We start from the raw sequence: 24,893 nt of genomic DNA on the forward strand, positions 1-24,893 counted from the left end.
GAACATCAAACAGAAAACAAAACAAAGCATTTTAAATTTCGCATCCACATAACCACTTATGCTGTTCGTACAAATTGAGATTAAACTTCCTTGTAGATGTTTGTTTCTGACTTATAATTACTTGCGTTATATTGAGAGTCGGAATCGGTCCTCCGATGTTTTTCACAAAAAGCTTTGCTTCTAAAATTCTTTTTGAAAACGGCTCATTCAACAGAGACGTTACAGAATTCATTGTCACTTCACGTATATCAGGGACAGACACGTATTATGCATTTACAGCAACAATTCCAATGAACAACAAAGACCGGCACACGCACCCACACACAACACTACAAAGTACGAACCGATTGGACAATTTGATCGTGAACATACACCCGTCCGACTCCAAATACATTATTTTTTCCGGTGTGATTTTTTTTGCTGCAAAAGAAACCATCCAAATACCCCTCCTCAAAGACCTTTTAGTGAGAGGGGTACTAGTCCCTGTTTAAGTAGCCAAAGGCGTGGGTGATAATAGGCGGAAGAGGAAAGTGAAGAAAGAGAAGGGTTTCCTACATTAGACATTGGTCAGTCGAGTTGAGGACAGGGATTGCAGTCCCCTTTAAACTCTTACCCCTTTCCCTCATTAACCCTTTTTTTCTAAAAGCTGCTCTCCAATTCTCTCATTCACCCACACACATATGGAAAGGAAAACCTTCTCTCTATGCTGCCAAATTTCTACTCATTCAAACACGAGTGTATTAACTACTGACATCCCCAATCTGTCTTCACTCTTCACAGGGTCGCCTTTACTGTCACCATAGCTGCCTTGACCTTACTTGGTTAACAGAACCAATAGTTATGACCACTTGGCAATCTCGCATTTAGGCAAGGTGCAAGTTTTTTTTTTCTCCTCTGTGTACGACTTGGAGGAGCGGACCATGTCCCTTCAGGCGAGAACCGTGTCAACCAATATTGCAGGGCGAAAGACTGTGGAGAAATTTCCAGTTCCAAAGCGTTTTGTTTTGGAAAACTTGTTTTTGTTGGTTGACTTGCTCGGAAAATGTGTTAGGTACTTCGTATCAGAAGTAGTTGGCTGGAAGTGAGCAGCTCAAGTAGCAACCGCTTTTCTTCGTCAGCACGAGTTAGTTAATATAAACCTTTACGTTGCACGTGTGGAAAAGCTAGAAATACCCCACCTCTGGAAACTGCATTAGGTACCGTGCACCGGAAGTGGTTGATCGCAAGTGATCAATTCCGGTACGGATCGCTTTCTTTCGTCAAGCCAAGTTGATTGATATATATGTTGCGTGTGTGTAATGACTGGAAATACTCCACCCCCGGAAACTGTATTATTCACAATTACCCCCTAATTTTTAGACTTTTCATAATAATAGAGTGCGTTTTCCTAATCGCTGATTTTTTCGGCAGTCGCTGTTTTTCTTTGCCAATGTTTTTCTTTGCTGTTTTTCTTTCGGCAGTCGTTGTTTTAGTAGTCAATGTTTTGTTCGTAAATTGTATCCATGACGGTGATATAGAGTTCTTTCGATACCTAAACCTAAATCAGTCTTATGCAGAGTCGGTTTGAGGTATGTTTAGCGTCATACAAAAGGTCTGGCTACTGCCGCAAACATATGTTAATCGAACTCTTTAGTATGGCATTAATCACGCTTCAGAACGACTCTGCATAAGGCTCAATATATTTTTAAAAAATACTAAGTTTCATGGCTTTCTTCCCAGGGGGCGAAGGGATGGTGGTTATACAGCATTTTAGATAAGTACCTTATTTGAAATATGTAAAACAGTAACAAGTGGACAACACAATATACACACATCTTCTTATCTTCACTTTTAATTGCTGACTTCAATTGCAATTAACAATTACAACCAACATTTACAAGTTTCAGTTGTGAATTGCAATTAACAATTAAATCTTTCAATTGCACCCTTTGCGATTGACAATTAACAATTACAAGTTTCAAATGCCTGGTGACCAATTAACAAAAATTTAATTGTAAATTTTATGATTGAATTCAATGGCAATTGAAATTAATTGCAAAGGACAAATTAAAATAAATTACAATTGAAATAAATTGCAATTAATTTCCAGAGCAATTATTTTTTGAATTGATTGATCAATTACAGTTGATTTCAATTGATTTTTGCCCAACACTGATAGAGAGTTAAGAATGGGATGAAATATATATTTTTGGGACGCTTAATCGATTGCAGGAAACCACTTATCGATATGTATTACTATATTTGGTCTATAGTGATCTACGTGGGAATCGGATATGATTGCCTACTACTGCTGGTGAATGGATCACTTTCATCAATGAGCTTGATTGCTATGTTTTGACTCTGTACATCCTGGCCAAAATTTATAGTGATCTATTAATGTACTTCTTACGATTTTTTGCCTCTCGGACAGAAAGGTTAAATATATATAAAGAAGTTTTGATAAACCAAACTCCTTACAAACCTGGGAGCGGGCCTTTTTCAGTACAGTAAGATAGCAACACTGTTGAAGTTTTAATAGAAAGAAAATCCATCCGCCTTAGAGTGTAACCCGTGTTAAGCTTTGTTGACTCACTGCAGTGACAGAAATATGTCTTGCTGAGTAACACAATCTTTCAATTTCACTGTAATGAAACTCCTGCGCTCAAACAACGTGAGAAATGGGGAAAACAGAAAGGAACAGCACTGAACATAAAGAGCAAAATGAAATATATAGAACTAAGTTTGTCTATTTAGACATACAACAAAGAAACAATGTAATGTAACTTCCGTGTTGCGATTCTGTATAATATCGTCATACATTTTTTTTAATGATAAACGTTAAGTTCCGTATATGATCTATACTACCGTTTGGCTAATGTTTGAAAAACTGAGGGAGTTTTCGGTTGCTTGCTGATATAACTTGGAATAAAAAACTTTCCTTTGTTGACGTTATGGTTTAGTCTTACACTTGTAAATTAGCACAAATGTTGCTAATTTAACCTTATGCAAACGTTGCAGTAATGAAACGTTTCGAAGGGTATTTAGCTAAAATTAATCGTCACGCAAAATAATTGACTTATTAAAGGTTTTATAAGTAGTGTACCTCACTAAACGTTAACCTACCCATTTGTCAAATTAATAATTTCCCAAACCGTTTGTCTAACTAAACTTTTTGCAAAGTTTTTTCTATCTTATTAAAGGTTTCACAAAACGTGTAACTAATTAAACATTGTTCAAGACGTTTAATTAATTAAACGTTCCACAAAGATTATACTTAACTAAAAACTCAGAACACCGTTTATCAAATTAAATTTTTAGAACACTGTTTAGTTAATTAAACGTATCATAATACATTTAGTTAATTTAATTTTTCATAAAATGTTTAGGTAATTAAAGGTTTTGCAAAGAGTTTCGCTAATTAAACCGTCACAAAACTTTTTAGGTATTAAAATAATTCTGAAAAGATTTAGCCAATGAAAAGAAATGGGAAACGTAACTAAGGCCTAATTAAAAATTTCGCAAAACATGTATGGGCTTATGCAGAGTCGTTTTGAGGTATGATTAGCGTCATACTAAAGGCCTGACTACTGCAGGAAACATATGTTAGTGGAACTATTTAGTGTAGCACTAATAACGCGTCAGAACGACTCTGCATAAGTCCAATAGTGACTTAAAGGTTTAGCAAAACTTTTAGAAAATGAAAGCTCGTAAAACTTTTAGCTATCACTTCACGAAGTTCATAGCGTTTCACTGATTAAAAGTTTTGTAAAACATGTAGCAAATTAAACATTTTGCAAAGCGTTTAGTAAATTACGGCGTTTCGCAAAACGTTTTATCAAATTGAAAACTTTGCAAAGCGTTTTACTAATTAAAAGTTTCACAAAGCTCCTAATGATTTGAAATTTCACAAAGCGTTTAGCGAATTAAAGGTTTCGCAAAATGCTTTACTAACAAAACGCCTCCCAAAAGTTTAAACAATGAAACATTTAGTAAAGAGTACTAATTGCAAATGTATAATTTTGCTTAACAGATTACGCTTTTTCTAAATAATAATTTACGAGCTTTATAATTTACAATATCTTCGTAGGAATACATGTCCTCAATTGGCATTTGCGTGTAGCTTTGCTATTTTTAGGTGCCCTCGGTCATCATAAGGTTGTAGTAAGAGAAAATATCGGCTTCGAGGAGGGTTTTCGAGTTCTTTAAGCTATTCCGATATTTTTTTCCAAAACTATATGCTGTTTAATAACTTCTGTCGTCTGTTGAGGAATACCATATTCTCCTCTTATACTGTTTGAACCAACTATTACCAGTTACTAGTGAATTCTGCAGAAATTGACCTCTCTATCTCCTTTTTTATTCTTTACGCCTAAATTTTATTAGTCTACGACATTACCTTCTTGTTTCCCCCCCCCCAGCTGCAAAATTTCTCATTACAATTACGTCGATTCTCCCACAATCCCACATTAAGCTATAGATCCACGTCTCATAGCCTCGCTGCTAAACTCAAATCAAAATTGCGTAATACACCTTCTTTTCCCTGTCTTCTATTTGTCTACTTCTTCAGTTATTTGTGCAATGTTCGATCCGTATGTCTGTATCACTACTACATCCATCTCTTTTTCTTTAAGTTTTAAGATGATAACTCTATTAAAAACAAATTCTACTTTAATTAACTTCTTTATCATATGTGCTTACTTAGAATTACACTTACACCATTTCGACTCTTTCTCATTACCTGAGTAAAACATTATATATCCTTTGCTTCTCAATTCCTCTGCCTCCACAAATTTAGACTAGGATATTTTGTTCCATTTTTCTTTCAGATTTTTTACTTTTTGTGTTATCCAAATGGGGGGAGGGTATATTTTAACTAAGAAACTAAATATTTTCTTCTTCGGAAATCCATTGGTAAATACTTTATGTTCTCTTTCTGTTGTCAGCAAACTAGGGAAAATAGCGTCATAATTTCCCATTGCTTTTCACCCCGAAGTAATTCCATTTGTTAAGTCCCAACCCAGACCAGAGTTAGGACCAATCTCGAAGCTGCCGTATCAATCACTATGATTTCCGCCAACTTGACTCTGGAAGAACTGCTGCCTTTTCTCAGAACATTCTTTGTCTGGCTGCTCCATTTAGTCCAATTTTGGTAAGGGTGTCCTTTTTGGTAATGAACTACTCTTGACACAGCTCTAAACTTCACTGTAGCACACAAACTTCCTCATCCTACAAATGTATTTACGCAGAGCCCCGTAAAGGAAGCAACATTGACCAACGTCGGGGCCTGGGCTCTTTGTGGGGGATGGGTGAATAATTATCTCGTGTAAAAGTTGTATTCGTTCAAGTGTGATTTTTTTTGACAGCGCCAAAATAATCATAACTTTTCTAAAGATTAAATTAAATAATATTAGATTTTAAAAATACATATTTATCTACTTTTTAAAACATACGTTGGTAACAGGAACTAAGTTTAATAGTCCATTGATAATACAAGAATTTGCTGACTTTTGAATTGTTACTTGATTCTTTTCATTTAAAAAAACGTAGTTGGTAACACTGCTGATGATCACTTGCTATTGCTTGGCTTTGGGAGACCTTCATCGAAAATTTGTCGATAGCTCTATGAAATCTATGAGCAGCTCTGATTTACGGAATCGGAGATTGTTATTAATATTGTTAGTTTTTTCTTTAGGTATGCCGAGATTAATGTTCTCGTATTTTAATGCAACGTCTTTGAAGGCGAGATAGTGTGGAAGGGAAACGCTCGTTCTGTATGAGATAATCTTCCACGATAGTCTTGCCAACAGAACCGAATTCAAACCCCGGCGTGGTTCAGAGAAATCGGAGTGTGTACATATAGTAAATAAGATATCTAATCCTTCATAAAACTGCTGTTACGTAAGGATGGATATTAACTACTGAACAATAGATAAACTCTGCTAGAGTCAGTAAAGATGATCATGCAATTCCATATATTGGACACTCGCAGCAACAAAAGCTACATATCCTTTCATTGTATGCAACCAACACTTCTTTGTTACTGTACAGGTTGCATAACAAGCTAGGGAATATTATAGATTTTAACCTGGATATGGATTACTACCGTTAATTCACCGTTATCCATAAATATATTAACGGATTGACTCTGTTAACGAACTCGGTCGAGATCATCGCTTTAGCTGTCTATTACAAAAAAAACTAACTCTAACTAACGAACTCACTCTATGACCTATGGAACCCGGAGGTTCAATGCTGGGTTCACAAAAGCTCCTCACTGTCTTCTATGCTTAGACAACTGGATCCAGTTTCTACTTTGTATTCCTATTTCTGCAAGATCCATCTTAATATTGTCCTCCCATCTGCGCCTAGGTCTTCCCAATGGTCGTTTTTCGATTGGTCTTCAGTCAAGACTTTGAAAGCCTTTCTACTTTCTTCCATTTTAGCTACATGACCCACCCACCTAAGCCTCCTAGACTTGACGACCCTAACAATGTTTGGTAAACCGTATAAATTACCTAGTTCCTCTTATGAAGTTTCCACCATTCCCCATTCCTGTTCCTTTTGGGTCCGAAGATTCGTAATTCAAAAGTTCGCTTTTGTTCAAGGTTATCTTGTGGTATAACGGACGGGCGTACAGGCTCTGTTGGAAAGTAATGACACATTTTATTGTGAAGCGACTGTTCATTCGTTACTACGCGCTTTATCTGCCAGGATCGATGCTGATGGTATAAGGCAAACACCCAGCGAGCGCTTGCTCAGTTGTCTCCGAGCTCTCGTAAACCTCTTGTTTCGTCTCTTGTACGAGTCGCGATGCAACGCTCACTGGAAAAAAAGAGATATACAATCAAATTTTGTGTTAAACTTGGCAAGTCTGCAACGGAAATTTTTCCAATAGTTCAACAGGCCTTTGGAGTTGAGTGTTTATCGCAAAGGCAAGTCTACAAATAGCACAAGGCGTTGTCGATGACGAAGCCAGTGTTGGACGCCCGTCAACCTCCTCAAACGACGAAAATGTGACTCGTGTGAAAAAAAAAACTTTTAGAAACGGGCCGTCGAATAAGTATTCGTTTAATGGCTGACATGTTAAATATTCCAAAAATTATCGTCTACGAGATTGTGACCAAAGATTTGCACATGAGAAAAGCACTTGGTGACATTATTTTCCGGACGGTCCTTGTAGTAACAATACAATATTATAAGGTCAACATGCGTAATCTTAATAATTATCGAATTAAATAGCAACGTACATTGAACATTTCTTTGTGGTACGAGCATTGGCGTAACTAGGATATTTTGTTAGCGGGTGGAACACGGCTCCTTTTTGTTTGAATTGAAAGAATGACCACAGTTTCAGCATGTGGAAAAACAACCTTCCAACTGCCAAAAGTATTCTAGAGTGCCCCCTTGGACTTCCCTCTCTAAAGAGGCCTTGTCACTTTACAAGAACTTGTAGCTGTCATTTAAAAAATCTTGAAATCCAATCTTTCTGTTTACTGTGTACATATTACAACTTCTTGAAAGCAAGAAAGATTTTTCCACCTATCCAGCACTGCACTCTAGTGGACAAACAGTGAACCTCCTCATTAAAAACGTGTATTTTGGCGCACTCCCCCTCCCTGTTCAAAAGAATCCGTTGTTTCGGAAGCGGCGAAACTGGTTTTTCCTTTATGTCAGCGAGAGGGCAATAGCAGGTAGCAAGCAAGACGTCCCAGAAAGTTGCACACTGTTCAGCTCCTTGCAAGATGGTAAAAATGTTTTATGACCCTTTCAAGACTATGTGTACATGGTGAAATATGGTAGGGTTTCAAGATTTTTTTATGACAGCTACAAGTTCTTCTAACGTGGCAACCGCCTTTAAGTTACGTTTATGGGTATGAGACATTTGAGACACCCAGTACATAAACAAAAGGAGCAAAATGTTGAATAAAGTTAAACCCAAAAAAAGTCTAACTAATTTTATTAATTTCTGTCTCTTCCTTTCTACTTAAAACAAGGTTGAATCGTACGAAAAGCAAAAGTAACAAGAGAATTGAGTCACTTGTTTACGGCACGGAAAGGTGGAGACCGGAAAGAAGAACGTTGATTGGCTGTGCAAAGTGGCTGACGTTGTTCTTTTTTCTTTTCTTTTTCCACTTGAAATAAATGAACTTCATAAAAAAAAACACTGGTCTGAGTCAGCAAAATTTCTAAAGAGGAAAATTTTGACGGAAAACATAGCTTCCCCTCTTCCTCTTGGAAAACAATGTAGCAGGTTGCTGAAGAATTGGGTGATTCATGTTAAGGGCCAATGAGATCAAGAAGCCATTCAAATGAGAGACGCAGCCAGCACCAGCTGATTATCTTTAGCAGCGTTCTCTGCTAGCAGCGTTGGAAACTTCAGATTTCAAGATAATCATATAAAAAGGATATAGAAAATAAATATTTTTAGATTTTTTAAAGTTACAGGAGTGAAAAAGGGATATAGTTGAACAAAAATTCAAATTTGTAATTTCATGACCTGTAAGTTTCGTATTGTCCTCTAAATCAAGTATCGAATGTTCGTCGATCTCAATCCGTACGTGCAGTCAAAACACAAGGGTGAGTCAATTGATTTTTGAGTTTAACGTCCCTTTCAGCTGCGAGGCTGTATGAGACGAGACCTACTGATTAACGTGGAATCCAAACCACATGAGATCCCGGCAGGAATCGAACCCGGGTTTTCCACGCCAAAACAAAGGTGAGTGTTTACTTCTAAAATCTTACTCAACGTCATGCTTAATTCATTTCACGATTTCTTGCTTCGCATAACCTCATTACTAACAATGAATGTGAGTTAATCATATAAGCCCTCAACTTTACTCAAAGTCGAGAAGCACGTTGGCTTAGTGGTAGAGGACTTTTTTCTGGTGTTTAGGGTCCCTGGTTCGACCCCCGGCCAAGTAACTTTGTGGTGGACAACAATTTGTCTGTGTGTTTTCTCGGGGTTATCCCGTTTTCGCTCACATTGTCATTCTACCAAATTTTCATCATCATTCACTTGCGTTAATCCTCTCCCTTAGCCTCAAGGGCATAAGCGTGGGACGTTAAATTCAAATATTTAATTTCATTTACTCAAACGTCATGAAGGGGGACGCTGTTTCCCAAGGGCGCCCATGTTGTGGTTTCCAAGGGGGGCAAGTATAAGCGACGTTTCAAAAATAGTTTCAAATTTTGCTGTAACTAATGTAAAAATTCTATTGGATTTTCGATATTCTGAAGTACAATTTCCTCTAGGGGGGCGATCGTCCCCCCTTGCCCCCCCTGATGGCGCCCTTGCTGTAGCCTCGTGATATAGGACTCGCGCCCCCTCGATGCTATTAGTGCCTTGTTCGATCACAACCTATGCGAGTGTGTGGTGTCTATAACGTTGCTTCCTGGGATCTATTCGGTGTTCTTCCCTTAAGAAAGGACAAGATATTAACAGAGAAAACGAAAAAGAGAAATGATTAACAGAAAAAAATGAAAAGAAATAGAATGCGAATAGTACTAGGATATCCATTCCAGAGATGTTGCTCTTCGGAACTTCAAAAAATGTATCGTAGTAGCAGGGGCGGATCCAGGAGGAGCGATCGGCCAATCGCCCCCCCCCCCCCCAGAAGAGGAAACTTTCTTATTTTACATATATATAAATAAAACCTATCCCAAAGTTTGGAGCCCTTAAAAGTAGCAGTATGACAACCCCCCCAGAAGTCGGTCCTGGATCCGCCCTGCGTACTAGCGATTCAAAAATTCTATTCTTTATCACTGACAGTATATTGAAAGAATTATAGGGACAGATCACAAAAGGATGTCACATAATCAGATGCTTGTGTGTGTGTGAACCTGATTCTCGTGTTGTCCGTTGCACTCTAATGGTAAGTTTATAATTCATACTTTATGATAACATCTTTTTTTTTAAAAAAAAAAAAGTGTGCATTTTAATTCCTTTACTTATTGCAAAAATTAATTTTGTATATTTTTATGTGTCTTTCTTCTTTAATTTGGAGTGGGAGTTTATTTTGTAATGTGTTTAACATTGAGTTGTAGAGTTTCGAGTTCTTATAAATTCTTAATTTTTGTGTGTTACATTTCTGGTTGTGTATAAAGTGAAACCTCCCTTAACGAACATCTCTCCATAAACAATACCTCTATAATACGGACCAATGATGAGTTCACAAGATTTCTTTCTCCCTGGAGAAATTTCAATACAGTGGGGTCAAAAACAGTACTGCCAAAACAGTAAGAACCCGTATTGAAGATGCCTGCGTGGGGGAATTTCGAAGCTTCAGGGGAAAAATCCCCCCCTGGTCATCCCTGGAAAGGATCATTGATACAGAGAGATTTGTTTTGTCACCACACAGACAACAGATATATGTATTTTTACAGGACAGAATCTTCCGTTTTACGTACATTCTTAGATATGGACACAGGTAATCTTCTTTGTCTCTCAACAGTTTATTCTTAATCTGTACCAGTAAAAAAAATTATTCATTTGTTTTAAATATTGATACGTATAATATTGTCTGATTTCCTATCCTGCTTTGTACATTGAACTTTTGCCTTTTGATAAAAAGGAGGAGAAAAATATAAAAAGAACACGTAAACATATACAACACAATGCGAATATGGAAATGAGAAAGAATGTTTGTGTGGTTTATTGACAGTGTGGTGACCTGAAACAGGTTTAGTCTTTGTTGTGCAGAAATGGAAAGAATTCTTCAACGTCAGATCCACTTTTATTGCCGCCAGATGTCACTGACGTTTATCAGCTCCTGTATCTGCGACGTAGCATTTGCTTGCAGCAGAGAAAAATGTTGATAACAGAATTAGATTAAAAATGAATAAAAATGGGAGAGTGCAGTGCTCATTTTGCATGTGAAGTGTGACACAGATATGTCAATCACCTGTTAATGCTGTGCAGATTGATGAGCTGTCGGCAACAAGAAAATGACACAATTAGACGATTCTTTTCCATTACTTTTAGAATAATGCTTTCTGTATTGGCGCATTTACATTTTTATCCCCATCCTTGCACAAATTTACAATATGGGTGCATAGAGTTAGTATCAACAATGTTATTATCACCGTAGATGTTCAAATGAAATGTTTTAGTGCCAAAACATAATGACTACGTATAGTGCTAATTCTTCTGGGAAATAATAACTTCCATTATCGACTTTTCATTATGCATTTAAAATCTTAAGTACTAATGTTTGTATGTAGAAGACGATTTATTTTGTAATCCGCGAAGAAGCGCAGGAGTAACGTAGATTGGCCCGCTGAACAACCGGGCAAGTGTCTGCTGCTATTTGACTATGACCCATTTATGATGCCTCTTCCTGGAAAAAATCTATTTGATACCAAATATAAAAGGAATGAAATGTTTTAATTTTTGTCTAGAATATCTTTTAAGGTGCATAAAATATATGTACGTAGCCTATAGCTATCTTGTGGGATCGCCATGGCTGTCTTCTGTAATCAAATATCAAACTAAAACAGCACATTGATATACGTAGAAGTTAGGGTTGGGAGGTTTACATTGTGTTTCGTTTGTTGGTGTTGTAAGTCACGATAGATCCTTTACCATTACCGACTTTGCCGGTAAATGTAATAAATAAAAAGCTACTCATTACCATTTTCTTTCTAATGCAAGATTATTTTTTCATGATAACAAAGTTTGTAAATATTAAATAAATATAAAAGTCAATTAGATTTTATTTGACGTACATATCTATGTTTCAAAAATTACGTTTCATGTTATATTTGAAATCGTATGAGATCAGTGGCGCCGATTTCTGTATAACTTTAGGGAGGACATTTGGATATGTGTGTTTCGTTGTCAGATATCATCTACAAGAAATCAATAAGAATTTTATTATAAATACGGTGGTCCAAGCAAACTATAGGAACCCAGACCCCCTTTTGTTCTCAGGGCCCATGTATGTCATTATAGACATAATGTCAGATGTCTACTGAAACAGTCCGACAATTGGTATGGCACCTTTTTCTAATATCCTATCTGTAGCACCGCCCTTTTGACGGAGCCAGTCTGTCCGTATAAGAGTATGAGTGAACGTTAGCGAACTAAGGTAGGCGAGTAGCACATAGTGTTAGGGCAACGAGAACGGGTGCAAGTGGAACAATCATGGTGTACCGTAGGCGCAAAGAGTGTTGTTTGAACACTAAAAAAAAAGTCTAGTTCGATATACTTAGTTATGTTTGTATTGCAACTTCTTAACTACATAGTCTGTTCAATAAGTTCCTGGACTACCTCAAAATAATATACTTAAGGATACCAGAAGAAAACATTATCGCATTAATTTTCTACATAGATCATTTCCCGCCCCCTCTTGAGAACAGGTTTGAGGAAAAGCATGAAGTTCACGAGCGAATTCAGGAGAATATAGATGATATTCAAGAAGTGTGATTTTTTTTTTGACTAAAACTGACGCTCAAGAAAACTGGTGAGGGCAGTGCATTGTCAATTTTGGCCAAAAGAAAAATCACCGTCCTTGAATACCACCCATATTCGCGTGATTTGTCCCCCTGGAATTCAAATCTACCCAATAAGGGGAATGTTTCGAGGATCCTGGATCAGTGCTCGAAGTGGAAAAAAAAAAGCAGAGGAGGGTATGTTTTATTACGATTTTATCTCGGCATACGGGCTATCTAAACGTTGAAATACAGTAAGGGTACGTTGTCTAAAAGTTTGCATTTCTATTTACATAAAGACTGAAAACCTTTGGAGAGTTTCTCTTTAGTTACGGAGGGGCATGAAAGGACTTTCATCTCCCAACAACAACTTTCTGAAAAAAATAATATATATATATATATATATATATATATATATATATATATATATATATATATATATATATATATATATATATATATATATATATATATATATATATATCCCCTTGTGTTGTATTATAAAGGATTACACCCGAAAATGCTCAAAAACTGAGTTTTTATATTAATAATTTCCTGCGAAAAAACTCCTGGCCAGCCTACTCGACTGAGGGGTATCCCAAATCCCCGCAAGATCCGTCCTCCACAGCAGACAACATCTAAATCCACCCATGCTCAAAACGACATTTATATGCATGAAAGGAAGAAGACACGCACACATACAAGAAAGAAGCAATTCAATATGGCACATAAAAATGTAAAATAGATGAACTTCTTTGAAGACACCTCATTTTAAAAACAAAAGATTGGAAAAATATAACCAGAATGTCGGTGTTGTCAACTTAGAAATTATTTCTACATGAGAAATAAAATCTTTTTACGTGTAAAGGTATTTGTCAATTACTGTGCATAAAAATGGATTTATTAAAGGTATTTAGCATCTACTCTCCAGTGACAGTATGTCTTGATCACGGTAAAACCACAGGGGGTATGGCATACCACCACATACCGTCTCACTTCGATCACTGTCCTGGATCGAATCAAGAGAATGTGACGGCGGTACTGAAAACTATTCCAGTGGATAAGTTTCATAGGGCATTCCACAGCTACTAAAGTCCTTTCAGCGAGCGTGTGGTGCGGGATGAGTTATAGGTAGAGAGCTAACGTACTAATAAATTTTTCTGGCATAATTAAAAATAATATTTCGAGTGTATTTATGTCGAAAGTATTACATTTCATCATTACAAGACACGGTAGTAACCACATAATGGATATTGAATAATATGTAACGGATTCCGGGTATTATCTAGATCAGCGTTTCCCAACCGGTGTGCCGCGAATGGGCCGTTGGTGTGCCGCGAGGAAATTGAAACAAAATGATTAATGGTATAGCAATCAAATTGCAAAACGCAGGGGAAAATATATATATTTGTATTTCCCATTACTATGAACCTCTACTATGAATCCACAATTTTAAGTTTCATACCAGGTCACTGTTCTGTACATTTCTAATATTGAAAAAAATATTTGTAATTGATATGACCATTATTGCTTCTTTATTGTTCAGACTATTTCGTAACTTGAAAATTTAAAATACCATTCAATCCTTTCGACAAATTACCTACATTTGTGTTTTAAAAGTAAAAGAGATTTGTTTGTTCGTTCGTTATTTAGTGATCTTTCTTCTTAGTAAAAAGTTGGATACAGTTTTCGAAAAAGAAAGCGTAATTTTAAAAACCCGAGTCCAATATTTCATTGCAATTGTTTTCTGTTTTTAAATTAGCACGAAAAATAAGCATAGTGATTTACCACGGGGAAAAACCAGTGATCGAGCTTTCTTCTCTGTGAAAAGGAGCTCAGTAATCACAGCAAAAATACCACGGTATTATATATATATATATATATATATATATATATATATATATATATATATATATATATATATATTTACAAATAATAATATCTATAAGTGTGCCGCGAGAATCCAAGTTACACCCGTAGTGTGCCGCAAGTTGAAAAAGGTTGGGAAACGCTGATCTAGATAATGGATTGAATTCACTTGTGTATCTCGCACGTTAAAGCATAATAATAAGCACAACACGTTGTAGATTACTGAACGCATTTCGCCCAGACATATATGCAACCCGGAGACCACTGAAGTTATGAGGGTTGCGTGCAATTAAAACAATCCAATGGCACCGGAGTAGCTGTATGGGTATGATAATTATGAAACCTTCAATGCTTGCCTTTTGCCTTTGCTTTTTAGGCTCAAAGATGGATGATTAATTAAAGTAAATGATTATTAAAGAAGTTGGTGGAATGAGTGTTAGCAAAAAAACAGGAGAATTCTGAGAAGACACACGAACACGATGTTTTCTGTACAAAGTCAAATGGTATTGTATAGAAGTAATCATCATCATAGGTATTCTGCCATATCATTAGAGCTCCTCCGTGGCTAAGCGGTTAGCGTACGCGCCTTTGGCGTGGGAGACCCGGGTTCGATTCCCGGCGGGAGCTCATGTGGTTCGGATTCCACTTTAATCAGTAGGTCCACGTCTCATATAGCCTCGCTGCTGAAAGGGACGCTAAACTAAAATCAACTCAACTCTGCCATATCATTATAGGTATTCTGCCATTATTGGCCGCAAATGATAAGTTTCCGTGCTCCACGGTCATCAGCTAACCTCTTCGTCTTCACGTGCGATTTTTCTGTTTTGATATTGTCCATCAATTATGGTCTTCTTCGCCTCTCCCTCTCTTTCCTGCCACCATACCCTCTAGTTCGTCCCTCATGATAAAGTTTCTTCTTAGCCAATGTCCCAACCAGTTTCTCTCCCTCTTCTTAATAATATCTAGAATTGTTCTTTTTCTCCACCACCATTTCTAACACCCTCTCATTCGTTTTTTCGCTCGACCCAGCTATTTCTCTCCATTCTTCTCCGCACCCACATTTTGAAAACTTCCAGTCGTTTTAAAAAAAAGAATAACACCAGTCGAATAGAAGGAAGGACTGGTATTATTCATTCGAAACTTCTTTCAATATTAGTTGCTTCTAATCAGGAGCGGATCCAGGATTTTCTGAGGGGGGGTGCACCAATAATTATCAGTACACTTGAATCATTTTTTTAAAATGCCTTTAGGCATCTGTGATGTGTATGAGGAACTGACAAACTATTTTGTTTAGCAAAACCGCATTCTTTTAAGCCCGAAACAGAAAGATGACATGACATTTTAGGAAAGTATTGTTATTTCCACTGCCAGTTTCTCACTTTAGATAGTGTATATTCAGAACGGAGGAGGGGGTGTACGTGCTCCGGTGCTCCCCCCTAAATCAGGCCCTGTTTCTAATATATGATACGAACAGTCCGTAATCCAATCTACTTATATAAATAAATATATATTTTTCAAGTTGTTAACACTATGAACACAAACATTGCTGTATTTTTCGTTACTATTTTTTAGATGAGATTGGTTTACCGAAACTTCTTTATATATTTAATCTGTTCGTGCGTCCGAACGTCCTAGAGACAAAAATATCTCAGGAACCGCTCAATGGATCATCACCAAATTTGTTCAAGGCGCAGAGGGTCAAACGTTAGAAGCCGAGATGGTTGAGTTAGTGATATTCTTACCAGAAGTGATAGAAAACGATCATTGCCGATTTTTCGTTCCTCACTATTGAGCAAAAACGGCAGAAAATAACGAAAAGCGGTTTCCTGCAAGCGACTAAGCGTCCCCAAAACACTTTTTTTTTAAAAAAAAAAAAAAATCTCCGTCTTGAACTCTCTACTAAAACCTGAAGTGGCAGAAATTAAACCACACAATTAGGAAAATATACACTAGAGGCATAATTGGCGCCGCAGACGTGTTACCCTTTCATCCGAACTGACATATAGCAAAAACGCACTTGCAAATCTTAAAAAAAAAACTTCCAATTTATACCCACGGTTATGCCTTTTAGGCTAAGAGAGACAAATGATTAAGAGGCCTCATCCCGGCGAAATTAAAATACCGCTAATTTTACGGTAATTATGTGATATCTTCAAATAGATAAAAGATAACTGAAATGTGGAACAAGAGCGCCCTAAACAATATTATTTTACATGAGTTACCGTTATCATGAGTCAACTAATAGCATTTAAAAACGCGAAAATAAATGCTGATTTTCAAAATGGCTCGAAATCGAAAGTATATAAGTGAGTCGTGATAACGGTGTTTCATGTAAAATGATATTGTCTAGAGCCCTCTTGTTCCACATTTCGATTATCTTTTATCTATTTGAAGATATCACATAATTACTGTAAAATTAGCGGTATTTTAGTTTCGCCAGGATGAGGCCTCTTAAAGCAAGTGAATGATTATGGAAGAATTGGTGGGATGAGATTGCAGAAAGAAACGGGGGTGTCTCGAAAAATCCCACGGAGACAATGTTGTCCACCGCAAACTTACTTGGCCGGGGATCGAATCAGTGACCACACATACCAGAGGTAAGGGGTCTACCACTGTGCCACCATGCCCTCAAAAGTGCACTTGCATGCCATTATGTGTTATGAATAACGTTTGTTTGGAGGAAGAAAATCTCAATGTCTTGTGCGGCTTATCCCTGTACATATACCGTTTCACGCTTTATCATTTCGCACATATCAGATTATACATATCTTTAAATATCTGAAGATTATTTATATGCAAAAGTAGTTTAATGTGTAAAATCAAAGCTATCGTCATGACCCACTTACTGATTCCTCGAACTGCAGCGGCCTTGCTGACTTGCCTTAAAAGCTAAAGTTTGTATTATTTTAATCATATATGAAGGGAGGTTTGTAATTCTCTACAAAATTTCAAAGTAATTGGTAACTTATCTACTGAAGATTAGTCATAGTCAAGAATGTTCGTAGGCAGAGTATCTTGCAAGTCTGGATCCCCCTCTCCGACATCCAGACTTTCCTATAGATTTAGACTAATTTACGCAAAGTGATTGAATACCGCATCGATGTGCTACTGTCTAACCTTGTCCCAGGTAGGTAGGGCTTTTACCTACCAACCTATTCCAGTTTCTTGCCAGATAGTACACTACCAACATATCCTGAGTAACTAATGTCACTACCTACTTACCTGCCGAAACACTACCAATTATTTCCTATCACTATGTTGATAAAGACACTACCTAACAATCTTGTCCCTAAAAAAGATAGGAGCATTTATTGTATGACCAACTAATATCCGAATATGTCTTAACCCTCAACCCTGATAGAGGGTGAAACACTCTCGACAGAATTGGCTTTTGGCTGGCGAAATCAAAGGAGAAGTAACTAGGGACTATAGTACCAGGAACGTTATTTTTATTTTGATATCACACATTTTATTTTGATATTCAACCATAAAGTCATGGTTTGAGAAGACTTGAATATTTTCTTCGCATCAAAATATTACCAGTTTTTCCACATTAACCGGCTCTGCTCACAGTGTGGGATTCCTGCTTCTCTATAATAATAATAATAATAATAATAATAATAATAATAATAATAATAATAATAATAATAATAATAATAATAATAATAATAGCTTTCTTCTCTCTTTTCTTTTTCTGAAGATAGGTCTACTAATTGACTACTCAGGGAGTAACCTCAAAGAAATGTTTGAATATATATGTTTTTCTTTGTTCATTATTTTTTTTTTAAACTTGTGTTTGTGAAACGATAGAAAATTATGCTTTGTTTACCATCTTATTATCTCTCTAGTGATATGTAGATGAGAATTGTTAGAGTTGACTTGTGGATTACTCAACTACTGTTACACTTCATTTAAAAAAGAAAGAAATAAAAAATTATAGGAATTGAAAATGAATTTTTGATTGTTTTTGGAGTTGTTTTTTATATTATTTGTTTACTTCTTAAACTGGATAATGAGTACTTGGAATATCTATCTATATATTTTATCTATCAATAATTCTTTTTCCAGGTTTTCTTTTATATCATTTTATCCTGTTAGCTCATTCTGATTTTTTCATTTTGTTTCTTTGCTTTGCATTTCCTTCTCTTTTGGTTTATTTGTTCTATTTCTTGCGTTTCTTATTAATACGAAGGACGATTCAATTAAGCCTTAAAAATGTTTGGTAAACTACACGAAAGCGAAGCACTATAGTCTGCGTCACTCGAATTGGCGTATGGCGTCAACCAATTAGCTTGCAGCGCGATGTTGCCAAACCTTCAGTGAGGTATCTAATCTATATTATAAAAGAGAACGTACAAATCCTTTGTTCCCTCATCACGCTAATACGGCTGAACCAATTTCTTTTATTTTTGGGGGGTTATTAGGATTTGGACCCTAGATGGTTTTTATCATATCACTTTAATTTTTAATTACAAGTGTCTTGAGATAATTGACCATTCAAGTGTCCATACGTACAAATCCTTTGTTATTAGTTCATCATAGGTAAAAATAAACGTATTTATATGCAACCCGCATGACCGTGTCACTCGGCGGGTTAACATAAATGACAGGCGCTATAATGTTAACATTTACTGCAATTTGAAAGCGAAAAAGTAAAAATTATCTAAGTAACAAAGTTTATTGCGTTCCGGGGTGACCGCAGCGAAGCGGGGTGAACGCTGCTAGTCATTCATAAATGACTATAAATATGAACAAAATCAATTACGAAAGATTAAATTCCTCACTGAAGGTTTGAAATCAGCACACTGCGAGCTTATTGGCTGACATCATACGTCAATTAAGGTGACGTGGACTGTAATGTAAAAATTATGGTATCACCCCAAAGTATTCTAAAATTGAGAGTCTAATGGAGCCTTAAATTATTTGCTGAACTATACGAGAAGAACCATTACTGTAAAAATGGCTGTACCATTCTCAACACCAGGCGCGCACCCAGAAATTTTTGTTGGTGGGAGTCCAATACGACAAGCCACTACGTATATTTAGTATTAAACGGGTATTACTCTGCAACTGAAAAGATAATAAATAATTGGAAAATCTTCCGCCTATATTTTCAAAAAAAAAAATGATTGAAGTAGATTCAGGCCGGTAGCCAGTCCAAAAATGTAGGGGGGCCTGGCTAAAGTTAGGGGGGCTGATCCAACTATATTATACTTAATCACCATATTATAATTCATTTGGAAGCCTACCGTGAAAATTTAAGGGGGCAGCAAAAATTTAAAAAAATAGGGGGAGTAGCCCCCTAGACCCCCCTGGATACGGGCCTGAGTAGATTGCTTTTATAAGAGAAAGAGTACAGATCAAATTTTTCATACTACATCAATCATTTTCCAATTAAATGAGTGAAGGTTTATTGAGAAAGTGTACAAGTGTATGTTGAGTTAGGAAGTTCTAGGGGGGCATCCGGAACCGGGGGACCCCTCCGTGGTTGCGCCGCTGCCCAACACTCTCTCCACACTTGTAAAGAAAATCCATGTGGAGAAGTTTGACTCTCAGTAGGGAGTTTTTCTCTTCTTTTTTTCTCAAAAGATTTTTTTGAGAAAAAATCTCAAAAGTTTTTTTTCTCAAAATCAACACAGACTAATTTGTTCCTATAATTTCATAAATAAACAGTCAGTAACAACTTTAGCATTGCATAATTTAATTCAAATCTTTCAGTGTAAAGTACCAGGATTATGTCTTTTTAGGTTAAGGGGGACGTATAATTAAGGCAAGTAAATGATCGGTGTAATGGAAATGTGGGAGGAAACGGGAGTACCTCGAGGAAATCCATGGACAAGATATTGCCCACTACAAACTTACTTGACCGGGGATCGAACTAGGGGTACCACGCGCAAAAGGTAAGCGCTCTACCACCAAGGGCGCCGATTTCTCTGTAAATTTGGGGGGCCCATTCAAAAAATGAAATGAAATCTTTGAGTTTTACGTCCCACGGTTATGCCGGTTAGACTAAAGGAGACGATGATGATGAGTAATGAATAAAATGGTGGAAAGAAGAAAGTGGGATGAAACGGGAGAGCCCCGAGAAAACCCACGCACACGGTGTTTGTCCACCACATGGGGGCCCATTCAGATGCAGAAGGAAGGTATATTTATGAGGATTTTAAAACAAATTTCACTCAAATTATGCCAAATATTGTATATTCATAAATACAATAGAGGGCCCGCATGAGCTTTGTGAGACCCGGGCCCCCCGGCCCTCCAAGAATCGGCGCCCTTGTGTACCACTGAGCCACCGTGATTATTTAATTTAAGAAACGAATGGAAGAAAGTATAATATAATATGGTGGCCCGCATCTTTTTTCCATGAGGATGATTTCTTATTGCAAAAGTGTAAAAGACCAAAAGTTATTATTATTATTATTATTATTATTATTATTATTATTATTATTATTATTATTATTATTATTATTATTATTATTATTATTATTATTATTATTATTATTATTATTTAAAAATAACTTTTCAATACGAATATTTTTTGTGTTTACTGAAATAACTAACTCACGATAGATGGCACTTGATAAGTTTTTACAATGTTTGTCTCCACGTTCTTGTAGAATTGTTGAAAATTCTATATTTATTTTCCCTGCAAAACCAAATGTTTATTTTATAATGGAAAAAGTTTCTAGTCCTCTACTGTCCCACCGATTATTTTTCATAGAACATTGCTTTTAAAAACTCGCTGTCCCTTTAATTCTTTGGTTTTTTGAAGTGATTTTGAGTCCAAAGTAATATTTAGTGAATTACATAAAGGGAAAGTGTGCAAACAAGAAATATTGTATTTCTTCATTGTGTGTGGATTACGTACTCCAGATCAGAAATGCCCGATTTCACAATCCGGGCCATGGCGTGGCTTTCAAGCTCAGAGTGCGAGTTCGAACCTCGTTGAATATACCGAGCTTGAAGGAGTGCGAGCCTGTAAACAGTGTGAGTTTCATGTTAAGGATAATAAATCGAAGCAGAGGTTTTGACCGAGAGAGTTCCGTTTTGAAGACTCTTGTCCTGTATCCCGCTAGCTTATATTTTGTGCCAGTTTCCAGTTGTCACAACATTTTCACCTTCTGAGGATCTCGCCAGTATGACTTATAAAATTGTGTAGTTAGCACGTACGTACGTACGTTACTCCACACGATCACTCTTGACCGAAAGCAAATTATTGAATTCTTAGGTTTGCCATATTTCAAAAAGAAAGATCTGGGACGCTACTAAATTACGAGAATCTTTGAAATGCTTAAAATGAAAAGAAGTCCTATATACTAAGTTACTTCCTTGCATTACATAGAGTTGTTCAAATATTACGTAATCACATTTTTAGTCATTTTAGTAGATTTTTTTTTCCTAGTTAAGCAAACGTAAGCAGATGATTTACCCTCTCCCCACGGTAAGCATTTTTTTTTTTTTTTAAATTTCTTGGGATCTGTTATGTTTCGTGGCTTTCAGAGTCTGTTTTAGCTTATTCAAGATATGATGATGTTTCTCAATGTTGTGTGTTCAGTTTTATTAATTAAAACAATATATTTTTCTCCTTGAATGGTCATCGGAAAATTGTCGCAAATATCGGTCAGGGATTATTGATTAAAATATTCGGAAGCAAGATGCAGATTGAAACAGAGTACTAAAGATAACTATAAGATTGAGCAGTAAAACCTTTTGTCCCTGGCCCAATGAAACAAATGCTTCGTTTAATGTTAAACTAGTTAAATCGTGAACTTAATTAAATCCATGTTTTATGTATTCAAGTTTTTTTTCGACTTTTAAATTTCCATACAAAGAAATCGAAGAGAATCATTATATACCTAATCTTGAGAAAAAAAACAAACTCTAATATTACCTTCCTTTGTTCTTCGCTGAAATCCGGGAAATTTAAGCGTCCCGATAAGTATTTTCGGGACGCCGGGACGCAGATCTCGTTTCCGTGACGATCCCAAATTTTCCAGGACGAATAACAACCCTATGAATTCTGTATTTTGCTACACATAGCTAGATCGATTAGTTTGCCCGAGCTCGATAATCAAGGCAATGCGTTAACACCTTAACGGGTAACGGGTGACTTTAAAGATATATTTATTCACATTTTGTTTCTACTATTGAAATAAACGTAGAAGAAGTCTATACATCGCGTAGTTAGTTGGAAGCATACATCATTTACTGTTTGACATCTATCGGACGAAATTGAAACTGCAAGTACGTGATTCTTTAAACTGTCTAGCAATGTTTGTTAGGATGCGCAGTGAAACTTATAAGATTGTGTTGTTAAGGCTAGTTTTAGACGGAAGCATTTATCATAGCATTTCTGGTAGCAGAAGTCGTATCATCGATATCCTACCGTGTAAAGTAGCAAATGCTATAGCATTTCCCATGCCATGGCATATCCTATGGCATTTCTTGTCGATAGAACCTGCTCTATTTCGTAGCATTTTCCCCAGCATTTCTGCTCAGATTGCAGCGCCGTGGTGTATTAGGCTAGTTTTAGACGGAAGCATTTATCATAGCATTTCTGGTAGCAGAAGTCGTATCATCGATATCCTACCGTGTAAAGTAGCAAATGCTATAGCATTTCCCATGCCATGGCATATCCTATGCAGGGGCGTCATTTCAGACTTTGCTTGGGGGGGGGCAAGAGCATCACCGACATAAGACTTTCACGTTTTGTACTAGTATATTAGTAGGCAATCTATTAAAGTATATGTATTCCTGAAACTCTTGGGGGGGGCAATCTGCCCCCCCTAAATGACGCCCCTGATCCTATGGCATTTCTTGTCGATAGAACCTGCTCTATTTCGTAGCATTTTCCCCAGCATTTCTGCTCAGATTGCAGCGCCGTGGTGTATTAAAAGGAAGTGAAAGATTCTGTGTCAAATATCCATGCTCTTTGTTTTGTTTGGGAAATTGAATTGTAGTAAAGAAAAATGAGTTGGAGTAGGGATACTATTTTTATGTTGATTAAAAAATATGAGGAACATCCTTGTTTACAAAGTTACAAGCGTGCAGTTTCACTATACGAATTCACACAGAAATTCATTAAAAAAAAAAAAAAAACTTTCTCGTTTCATTTATTGTACCTTCAGCAATCATTTCTGAGGTGTGCTCTTGCGTTCTCCGGTGCAGGTTCACTTTAACAGGTGGCAACGTGTAGTTTTACTATACGGATCCATAGTATAAGTAGTAGTAGTAGTAGTAGTAGTAGTAGTAGTAAGAGTAATAGTAGTTGAAGTAAGTGGTAGTAATAGGGGTAGGAGGAGTAAGTAGTAGTAAGAGTAGGAGTACTTTATAATAGTAACAGTAGCAGTAGGTGTAGTAATAGTAAGAGTAGTAGTAGAAATAGGAGTAGGAGTAGGAACGGGTAGTAGTAGTAGTTAGAATAGGAGTAGAAGTAGGAACGGGTAGTAGTAATAGTTGGAATAGTAGTAGTAGTAGTAGTAGGGAGAACGGGTTAGAAGCCCCGAAGGGGTTGGTTGGGTTCCGTTCTCTATACAAAATGGGGCAATTACAGAATTACCAAAATTTTATGACAGTTTATTGAAAATTACGTGCATTTCAGGTTCGACTTTAATTTCTATATTTCCACGTAAATACGCATTTCAGATGTAAGTACACACCATATTTCCATTATTTATATACACTACTCTATTAAAATATTAGAAATTCCTTCTGTAAATTTTAAAATCTATGGACCTGTATAGTATAACTGCACCGTTAAAAGTCCTTTCTATCATAATAAGCATATGCGAAAAAGGGCTTTAGAAGAAATAGTGACTGAAAAGGACTAGCTCAGGAGAGTAATGCTCCCGGAAGTAGGAACGGAAAACACAATTCTGATTGGTTGCCGTTATCTATGTCTCGTCACATTGAATTCACATTGCAGCAGAATTTAGACGATTCTTGTTGTCGGTCCTCGTGGCCGAGTGGGCTAGCGCTATATGCTTGTAAAGAGAATCTCTTTTGGCGTGAGTTCAAACCCGGCCCGAGGAAAGTTTTTTTACATTTTTATAACTTTTTAAATTAAAATAATACGAAAATAATACTCAAAAATGTGATTTACTTACTTTTGTGCAGATAAGTAGTAGTAGTAGTAGTAGGAACGGGTTATAAGCCCCGCAGGGCTCGTTTTGTTGCCCTTGTACTCCATGATATAAGGCTCGTTTTGTTCCCCTTGTACTAAATGATATAGATTTTGTGACCAACTTAAAACAACTGACTAGGATAACGCGTAAAACAGCTGGCTAGAGTAGCGCGCGAAAAAACGTACTTCCGGGAGTATTACTCTCTCGAGCGGGTCGTGACTGAAATATCTATTTTTAGTTTTGGAGCCATAATTGTGCTCTTCTCCAGTGATTTGTTTGCTACGTCACGACAAAATGCTACCGTGTAAAAGCACAATATACTTTTGATGCCATAGAATATTATACGAGATTTTTGGCAGCACATCCGCTACGAGAAATGCTACGATAAATGCTTTCGTCTAAAACTAGCCTAACACTTCGTCCATCCGTTAGAGTAATTATCTTGGCTGAGTTCGTTAATAGAGTCAATCCGTTAACAATTTAACGGGT

At 36.6% G+C, this 24,893-nt stretch overlaps 1 protein-coding gene across 1 annotated transcript in view; it reads left to right on the forward strand.

Moving 5' to 3' along the window:
- Nucleotides 1–24,893, forward strand: part of LOC145689883 (GTPase-activating Rap/Ran-GAP domain-like protein 3) — a 641,847-nt gene that overhangs the window by 474,044 nt on the left and 142,910 nt on the right. The window lies entirely within an intron of this gene.

This window comes from Thermobia domestica, chromosome 7, assembly GCF_964235325.1.
Source record: "Thermobia domestica chromosome 7, izTheDome1.hap1.1, whole genome shotgun sequence".
Classification (NCBI taxonomy): Eukaryota; Metazoa; Arthropoda; class Insecta; order Zygentoma; family Lepismatidae; genus Thermobia; species Thermobia domestica.